Source organism: Hibiscus syriacus, unplaced genomic scaffold (assembly GCF_006381635.1).
Source record: "Hibiscus syriacus cultivar Baekdansim isolate YM2019G1 unplaced genomic scaffold, ASM638163v2 tig00110683_pilon, whole genome shotgun sequence".
Lineage (NCBI taxonomy): Eukaryota > Viridiplantae > Streptophyta > Magnoliopsida > Malvales > Malvaceae > Hibiscus > Hibiscus syriacus.
In genome coordinates this window covers 1,247,504-1,257,785 of record NW_024062823.1, presented here as the reverse complement: position 1 = coordinate 1,257,785, position 10,282 = coordinate 1,247,504, and the positions used below count along the sequence as shown (strand labels likewise).

Here is a 10,282-nt window from a genome sequence, read left to right as displayed (position 1 = left end):
ATAGCAGATTTTGTTTAAAACAAATTTTGTAAAATGGATTAAAAAATTTACCATAAATTGTACAATTAAAATTAGAAAGTGTTTATATGGTTAAATTCATATTCAAGTCTAGTTTTAATGGTATAAATGGAATAAATTTAAGTGTTTAATTTAATACAAGATATTAATTCTTTACGGGTAGCGTAAACTACCAAAACAGGAGATTGTGATAAATCATGCATTGTATATTTTTTATGTTATATGTTATTTTAAATGTTTGAACTGAGGACACTCAATTATTTATATGATTACTATGATGTTAATAATATGATGGATATGATGCTTATATGTCGAAAAGAAAAGTGATTAATGTTATTTTCATAATATCCACATTATGTGAAAATGAAATATTTCGGGTATGAACTGCCCAATATATTTTACATGATACTATACTAAATGTTATGGATAATTTTGGGTATGAACTGCCCAATGAACATGTGTATGATATTTTGATATGTTAGTATCTACTTCTACTTTGATAAATGAATAATACATGATTGATAAGAAAAGCCCATTGAATGAATATTGATAACTTAGTATAATTGGCAATGCCATGAGGTGGAGTATGCGTGCATAGCACGTATGTGTTAATGGTGCTATCGTACTTCAGGATACATTATGGCATGTATTTGATGTTGGTATACGTACGTATATGATGATGGTGTGATGTATTCCTGATTATTGGTATATTGATATTGTGTTCTATAGTACTTGTACTTACTATGTGGCACATGGTACATTTTATGGCACGCATGTGATATTGGTGCCTGCTTGTATGTGATGATGGTGTAATATTTCTAATTACTGGTACAGTGATTTTGTGTTCTACAGTTCCTATACATTTACCGATACGGTACTAGAAGTCCAATCTATTTTCTGGCAGTAAAATTGAATTATGTGCATACTCGTACATGACTCGCATACCATGCATTCTCATTGATATACATTGGGCTATGATTTGAAAGAGTGTGAAAAGTGAAAATGATTGGTTCAATTAAAAGTAATTCTTTCATTAAATAGTTTGAATTGATACTATGTGCCTTACATGTGAAAAGCATAGGTTATATGATTTGAATTTGTGAAAAGTAAAAATTACATTATTTAAATGAATATGAAAAGTAAATTATTATATGATTTGGATAATTGTGAAAAGTACATGTTATATGATATGAATGAAACTAAAAAGTGCTGATTTGATCTATTCAAGTGAAAGTAAATCTTTCCTCGTATACTCTGATTTGGCATAAAGTGTCTTATATATGAATTGCTAATTTGCAACTTATAGTATGAGAAAACGGTTTGGAAGACAATTTCATATTATATGCTAATATATGATATCCATATTATGTTTTACACTTGAAATATACATATGTTTTAATATATTTATTTTAAATTTATAAATGCCTCGCTAAGTGTATACTTAGCGTGTGATTGTTTCACGCATAAGTAAAGAAAAGTGAAAGGAGTAAGGAGCTGAGCTTGACATCAATCATCAATGAATATTTACATGTATCAATAATGAAATCCTACTGTATTTTAAATTTTCTAGTTGGTATGTATACAAATAAGAAGTGTCTATAATATGGTGATGCTTTAAAATTGGATTAGAAAGCTCTGATATGTCCATGATGTTTAAATGATTTATAATGATTCATATGTGGATTTTAGTAAGACAAATATGGTTACAAATGCGTATTTTAATAGATGCTATCGTAAATTTATATTTTTATGGGTGTAAAGATGAATGTTTATTTGGGCTTTTAGTCAGTTTCACTTGTTATGTTATAGTATTGAACTACCAAGTTGCTGCCTAAATTAAACATAATCTTTTTAAGTATTATTTTTGATTTTACACGATTTATCAATTTAACTAAATTGATTTTGATGATTGATTTTAATAAACAAAATTTTACCCATTTTCGGTTAAGAAATGTTTTTGAAAGTATTATGTGACATATCTGACTTGTATTCTGTGACGGGTACGGGAAAGGGTGTTAAAAAACTTTTACTTTTAATGAGGTTAAATATCTGATTTTTAAATTAATTTAAATCAGATCGAATTTAAATCTAGTTCTACTAAAGGATAATGAAAGGGAAGTGCAACTGCCCGGGTCAACCCAACATGTCAAATTATTCGAAGGGTGTAGGTAAAACTACATTTTCCCAGAACCGATGGATCATCATCTGATCAAAACACATAATTTTGTAATCGAATTTCGATGGAACAAGAGAATCCAGAAATTTTCCCATTTCGTAAATCCTAAATTATTGGCTAGTGAACAGAAAAAACGGTTGCTTTTAACCGATTGTATGGTTTGCAAGATGAGTAAACTGGAAGTGGGGATGTGGGACTTCATCTGTATGCACAAAATGATGATGGGGGGGGGGGGGCAGAATTTCGGATTTGATAAACATACAAAGAATCCCTTCGATTAAGGAAGAGTAACAGCAGCACCTTGAATTGTGGGTCACCCTTTAGTACCCTTCTCCTCTCTTTTTTTCACAACTCAAAAAATAAAATCACTCCCATTGCTTTTTCTTTTTAGTATAAGCTTTTTGTGTTTTGATACGTTAGCTAAGTTGAAAGAAACTAGATAGCCATTGCCTTTAATTTGATGTACTTTTACAGAAATAATTCTGATATTCGATGTTTATCAGTAGAATATACTTACTTTGCAGTTTGTACAAGACAAAGTTGAACACGTTTTTGTAGTAGGGGAATGGCATATATTACATATCTTCTAATTTAGAAGTTAAGAAACTGAAATTTTCATGCCTTTAATAAAGGAATAAAGAAAAAGGAAAAGGAAGGAAAAGATAGTGGGAAGAAAGACATCCTATTGTTCTCTCCTTTTAATGTACCTCTTCTCTAGAAGTGTTTTTGTTAAAAATCAACTTTTAATTTATATTTTTGGTCACACCTCTTATCTAACCTATATATTACAATCAAATATTAACGTTCATGTCATTATCAGAGTGATTTTAGCAAAAACAAATGTTGTTTAATATTGTTTACTGAATTATTATAAAATGTGTGTTCATTTCAAAGTTAAATAATAACGTATCCGCAATTAGAGCTACTTCGAAAATTATCACATGAATAAATAAAACATGCTAAGGAAATCTCAGATTTAAAATGCACAAAATAATAGCCCAATACCATAGTTCGATAAAATAAATTAAGAGAAGTTGTAAAGTACGTAGCATGGGATGGAAAATATAGATTAATGTCCTCCGAGTGTTGAGCCAAATCATGCAAGTTGAAAAAATTCGATTTTCAAACCCCCCCCCCCCCCCTTTCGGACCCATTGCTAAAGATACTACTATTCCTGCACCCAAGCTTAGCTACTTTTGAAGATTTCTTTTTAAAAGTAAAAGAAAAAGGGAAATCGAAATTTTGCACGGGAAGAGCAGCTTAGCCATTTGATGACTAAAGGATCATAGTAAATCTTTGCCAAGGGAAAACCCACGTCATTTGATGCGATTGAGAAAATACAGATTTAGTTTGGTGAAAGTTTAATGAAAAAGTTTGGTGCGTTGCTCCAGATAAAGTTTCTAGTTGTTTGAGCTCATCATATTCTATTCTATTTTATTTTAGGGTAAAGTATAGTAATGGTCACTAAATTTTTTTAAAGATTTCATTTAGGTCCCCCAACTTTTAAAACTTGCGATATGATCCCCCAACTTTAGTCCATTTGAAATATGGTCCCCGACGTAACTATTGGGGGACCATATTTACAAACGGACTTAATGTTTGGGGACTGTATTGCAAGTTTTAAAAGTTGGGAGACTGAAATGAAAGCTTTAGAAAAGTTCAGTGACCATTACTATACTTTACCCAAATAATAATTATATATGCCAAAATTAACAATTTCGGTTAAGTTGAAGAGGATAAAGAAGAGTTATACTTACAATTACAACCACTTTCGAATATTAAAATGGCAAAAATATCAGGATAAAATCATACATCCTTGCCACGTTGGAGAAGGAAAAAAAATACAATGTCCTAACTAAAACATAGATTGATCTTCGTTCCCCTTATAGAATGCTCCAGAGATTAGTGATGAAGAGCAGTAGAAGTAAAGCTCCCCACCATCTTCCTACCAATGGGTAAACCATTTTGCTTTGTTCTTGCAAATCAGCTTATGATCATGGTAACTGCATACTGCTTGATTCCTAAAATCATCGACAACAAAGCCTTGAATTCACAATTGATCAATCAAAAGGAGATTACACACTACAATATTCAACCACGTAAGTTTATGTCAATATAACTTTGAAAAAGGGTTGTTGAACAGAATAATGATTTCATTGACTTCATTCTCCAAATTATAGGTAAGTTTCGATATAAATTCCGGGAAAAATAACGAACCTAGTTGAGTAGAAGGTGATGACATAATCTGCTCCAGAACAGGTGAAAATACTGGTGGGATCATCATATGCATAACTATAAAAGGGCATGCAGACTTGAACTTCTTGGGATAATACTTAGGTTGACAAGTGGAAGGGTTTCCATGGGTTCCTCTGCAACAATACTCATCTGTGTTGAACACATCGCATGCGCTTCGGCAAGCGATAACCTTCCGTTAGCCTTGACAGCGAGCTTGGAACGACAATTTTGCCTCAGGTCAGAGTTGCATCCAGCAGTGGAGCAATTTCCCTTACCTTTTAAAGGTGTGACATATATGGGCACATTAAATCCATCGACGAGACTGACATCGTAAAAATCAAGAGCAGCGAGCGTAAACTCAGCGAGTGATGCCGGGGTTTTGCCGGCAGCTCCGCACTTAAGGGTTTCACCACAGTCCCCTGTCTAGCATGGACCATTTCCATTGTTGTCGAACTTGCAACCGCTTCGACCCCATATGCGACCACTCCAGCCAGCCGGGGCGTTGAAGACAACAGATTGGTGTGGTTTCAATTCAATACCTCCACCATTAAAGCTTTCACCGGGGATAATCCCAGGCCAGATAGTTTCCTTGCAGTTTGTTTATTATGGTGAAGGTTCTTGCACATTCATAGAGTTGTATCTATTAAGATAGCAAATAATCAGTTAGTTTGTTAGAAGTTGGTTAATAGGCTGTTAGAGAATTAGTTAGGAGCATTATTTTTAGCTCTTGTATTATTGCTTGTACAGTGTACTATATATTGTAGTTTTAACAAGTAATAATATACACGATGCATTTTTTTTAACATGGTATCAGTTACCAGGCTTTCTCCTGTTGGGTTACTCTACTTGGCCCATTTCTAAACCAAGTAAGTGTGGTTCAGCTTCGTTCCCACACCAATTCTCTCTCTCTCGTCTTTCCCCAAATCACTCTACTAGGGATTTTGTTCGACGATCTCCATTTCCATGCCTCCAATGAACGAATCAGCTACTGTTGATTTCAATCATCCTCTTCTTGCATTCGTCAGATACTCCAGGTACTCTGCTAATCTCATCAGCTTGTTGGATTAGAGAACTACAACGTCTGGAGCAGATCGATGCATCGTGCTGTTGGCGAAGAACAAACTCGGCTTTGTTGATGGAACTTGCCAGAAGGAGCACTATGAACTTGATTTACATCCTCAGTAGGAAGGTGTAATGCCATTGTCTTATCCTGGATTCTCAACGCCGTGAGTAGGGAGCTCTCGGCTGGCATAGTCTTCACCTCAAATGCGGCTTCAGTTTTGGAGTGACCTGAAGGAACGCTTTGATAAAGTACACGGTTCAAGGATTTTCTTCCTCCATCATGAAATAGCCACCATTTCTCAAGGTGAGTTGAGTGTTTCGACTTACTTCACTAAATTGAAGATACTGTGGGATGAATATGCTACTTGTGCCGATTCCATCATGTGAATGTGCAAGCTCGCAGCAGTACTCCAGGCACCTTGCTCAGCGGCAACTTCTTCAATTTCTGATGGGCTTAAATGAGACCTACTCATCGGTTCGAAGTCAAATTCTACTGATGCAGCCCCTTCCTTCGGTGAACCAGGTGTACTCCATGGTTGCTCAAGAGGAGTCTCAGCGATTCAGCTCTCTACTGCGCCTTTCAGTCTCGATTCGTCGGTGTTTTACTCCAAAAGCTCTGGGACTCCTGATCGTCGCCGGTTTCAAGGTGTTTGTGACTATTGCAAGGTTAAAGGTCACAAACGAGATAGTTGTTATCATCTTATAGGGTTTCCACCCAATTTCAAGTTCTTTAAACGCAAGAACGCCCAGGCTGCAGTAGTTGTCTCTGACCCTGTTGCTGCATCTGATCCTGCTGGTGCCTCTGCCAAGTCACATTCGTCGGTTCCCTTAGCACCGACCTTTACTCAGGAGCAGTACAACCAGATCATTAATCTTCTGTCATCTTCAGCTTCGGTTGATTCTGCTGTGAATCTTGCAGGTATTATTGATAATTGTTTACCTGCCTCTAGCAAGTCACTAACGTGGGTATTAGATACAGGTGCTACAGATCACATATTATCTAATTTACAATGCTTGCAATCTCCATCTTGTGCTCCTCCCGGTCAATTCAATTGCCTAATGGTAAAATTGTTCCGATTAAATATTTGGTTCATGCTTCCTAAATTCAACCACAATTGTCTAATATGTTATATATCCCAAATTTTACTCACAATCTACTCTCCATTTCAAAGCTTACCCGTGACCTGCACTGTTCTGTTATTTTTTATCCTGACTTTGTCTTCTGCAGGACTCTCAAGTGGAAGGATGAAGGGGATTGGTAAAGAGTTTAGGGGGATTTATTTTTTTTAGTCATCAGCTTCACCTACTAGTTTGTTATCTACACATACTTCATCAAATGTCTTATAGTGTTTCCTCTAGTTTGTCTTGTGATTCAAAATTGGTTGATTGTAGTCCTGTACTGAATGTATGACTGTTGTTTCTGGTAATAATACGTCTTTGGCACTCTCGTTTGGGACATGCTGCTTTTTCAACCATGAATAACTACCTTTGTTACATTCTGTTAACTTGGATTCCAAATTACTACTCTTGTCCCATATGCCCTTTAGCCAAACAAACTAGACTCCCATTTCCTGTTAGCCTCACTTCTTCACTAGCTCCTTTTAGTCTCATTCATATAGATTATGGGGCCCTTATCGAATTGCTACACATAGTGGTCATAGGTACTTTTTAACTATTTGATGACTTTACTCGTATGACTTGGGTGCACTTGTTGAGATTGAAGAATGACACTATTATCTCTCTTAAAATATTCATCACCTTTGTCAAAACTCAATTTTTAGCCTTTGTTCAATAATTCGTAGTGACAATGGCATTGAATTTTTTAATTCTCAATGTTCTAAATTTTTTACTTCACTTGGAATTCTTCACCAAAGCTCCTGCGTTTAGACTCCCCAACAAAACGAGGTTGTTGAACGCAAACATAGGCATATTCTCGAAGTTGCAAGGGCACTTCATTTTTCACTCAAAAGTTCCTATTAAGTTTTGGGGAGTGTGTTACTACAACTTGCTATATAATAAGTTACCTTCATCTGTTTTGAATTTCAAAACTCCTTTTGAAGCCCTTCATCATAGAGTTCATGATCTTTCTCATTTAAGGGTATTTGGGTGTTTATGTTATGCTACCAAGCTACTCTGACAAGTTTTCTTTTAAGGCTATTCCTTGTGTTTTCATGGGATATTCTTCAACTCAAAGGGGTACCTTCTGTTTAGTCTTCAATCAAAGCAGTTTCTTGTGAGTAGAGATATTGTCTTCCATGAAGTTATCTTTCCCTTTCATTTTCCTATTTCAGAATCTTCACATTTTTTTCCTGCACATTCTCATATTCCTGATTCTGATTTTCTAGTCCTTGACTCTTCAATACCAACTAATATGTCTCATATTGATAATTCTTATAGTTCTTCCCAAATTTCATGCTATGTCACCTATTCCATAAATTTCTCCTTCTGATGTCTCAACAGGTGCATCTGGTAGTCCTAATTTTTCAATCCTCATCCTCAAGCTAGTATTCCTCCTTTAGCACAAGATTGTGTTGTGTCTAGACATTCCTCTCGTGTCTCCAAGCCTCCAATTGGTTAAACGATTATGTCTGCACTTGCAAACCACTTCATCCTCTACTGCTTATCCCATTTCTAAGTACATTTCTTACTCTCATTTACCTTTATCGACTCAACATTTTTTAGCCTCTGTTTCTCATTTTCATGAACCCACCACTTATAATGAAGCTTGTCAAAATCCGAAATGGCGGCAGGACATGAGAGAAGAGATTCAAGCATTGGAATTAAATAATACTTGGACTGTGGTACCTTTTCCTTCTGGTAAAGTTCCCATTGGCTGCAAGTGGTTTATAAAATTAGTACCATGCTTCGGGTGAGGTTGAAAGATTCAAGGCTCGGTTGGTGGCCAAAGGGTACAATCAAAGGAGGGGGACTATGTGGAGACCTTTTCTCCTGTTGCTAAACTCACCACTGTGAGACTGATTTTGGCTCTTGCTTCCATCTTTGACTGGCCGTTGGGCAAATGGATGTTCACAATGCATTTTTTGCAAGGAGATTTGGTAGAAGAAGTTTACATGCAGTTGCCAGAAGGCTTTCCAGCCAGAGCATATGGTTTGTCGGCTGCAAAAGTCTCTATATGGACTCAAGCAGGCTTCTAGACAGTGGAACAAGAAGCCGTCTGAAGCCCTTATATCAATGGGTTTTCAGCAAAGCAAGCATGATTACTCATTATTTACAAGGTGAGTAGAAGACAAGTTGGTTGTTGTACTGGTTTATGTAGATGATTTGCTAATTATTGGAAGTAATACTGATGATAGAAGAGCTCAAGTGTATACTGAGTTCTAAGTTCAAAATGAAAGACTTGAGAGAATTGAGATACTTTCTTGGACTTGAAGTATTAAGGTCAGAGAAGGGGATCATATTAAACCAGCATAAATATGCACTGGAATTAATAGAAGACAGTTGGACAGGGGGAGCAAGGCCTGCTTTAACGCCATTGGAACAAAATAATAACCTTTATGCTATTTCGGATACAAAATACTTGAAGCATAATGAAGAAAGTATGATAGACAAGACACAATTTCATAGACTCATAGGCAGGCTTATATACTTGACTCACACCAGGCCTGACATAGCTTATTCAGTACAACATCTAAGTCAGTTCATGCATCAGCCTGGAAAAGAGCATATGGAAGCATCCTTGAGAGTTGTGCGATATATTAAGAAGAATCCAGGGCAGGGAGTTTTGCTGGACTCCTCAAGTACGTGTAATCTTAGAAGCAGCCTTGAGAGTTTTACGATATATGGAAGCAGCCTTTTGTGATTCTGATTGGGCAACTTGTCCAATATCAAGGAAGTATGTAACAGGATATTGTATAAAACTTCGCAATTCCCTAATTTCGTGGAAGTCAAAAAAGCATAACAGTAGCTCGTTCTTTAGCTGAAGCTGAGTATAGAAGTATGGCTATGACTACAGCAGAATTAGTTTGGCTAAGTGGACTGCTAAGCGAACTAGGTGTGAAACAGGATCAACCAGCCAAGTTGTTTTGTGACAGTAAAGCTGCATTACAGATTGCTTCTAATCTGGTCTTCTATGAGAGAACGAAGCACATTGAAATTGATTGCCATTTTGTTAGAGACAAGATTCAAAACGGGTTCATCACTGCTGAACACATTTCCTCAAGGGAGCAGCCTGCAGATATCTTGACAAAGGCACTCGGAACACAACAACACTAGTATTTGACAACCAAGTTAAGGGTTTCAAATGTTTTTACCCACCAACTTGAGGGGGAGTGTTAAGATAACAATAATCAGTTAGTTTGTTAGAAGTTGGTTTATAGGCTGATAGAGAATTAGTTAGGAGCAGTTTTTAGCTCTTGTATTATTGCTTGTACAGTGTGCTATATATTGTAGTTTTAGCAGAGTAATAATATACACGATACATTTTTTAACAGTATCCCTACCGCAAAGCACTATTGAAATCCGAAAGAACACCTAAATGCAGCCATGTATCATGTAAATAAGAAGGGAGAAATTATGAATTACCTGATGAAAGCAATAGCAGTGTGAATAGAAGAGGTGAAAGCAGATCCATTGGTTAGAAGATTGAGATTACAGTGAGTAGGGAGGAAAGGTAATTCCATGATTAGAGGCTATAAGATTCTTTTCCTAATCCTTTCCCGCAAGTTTATACAGCTTCCAATCCTTATTGCCACGATATTCGCATCGGTATAGGCTACTCATCAGTACATTTTCCATCACTATAAAATAAGGGTAAAGTATAGTAATGATCAC

General features: G+C 36.1%; 1 pseudogene; it reads right to left on the bottom strand.

Annotated features, from left to right (window-relative positions):
- Window positions 1-4,077: 4,077 nt before the first annotated feature.
- Window positions 4,078-10,082, bottom strand: LOC120138318 (annotated as a pseudogene).
- Window positions 10,083-10,282: the final 200 nt, after the last annotated feature.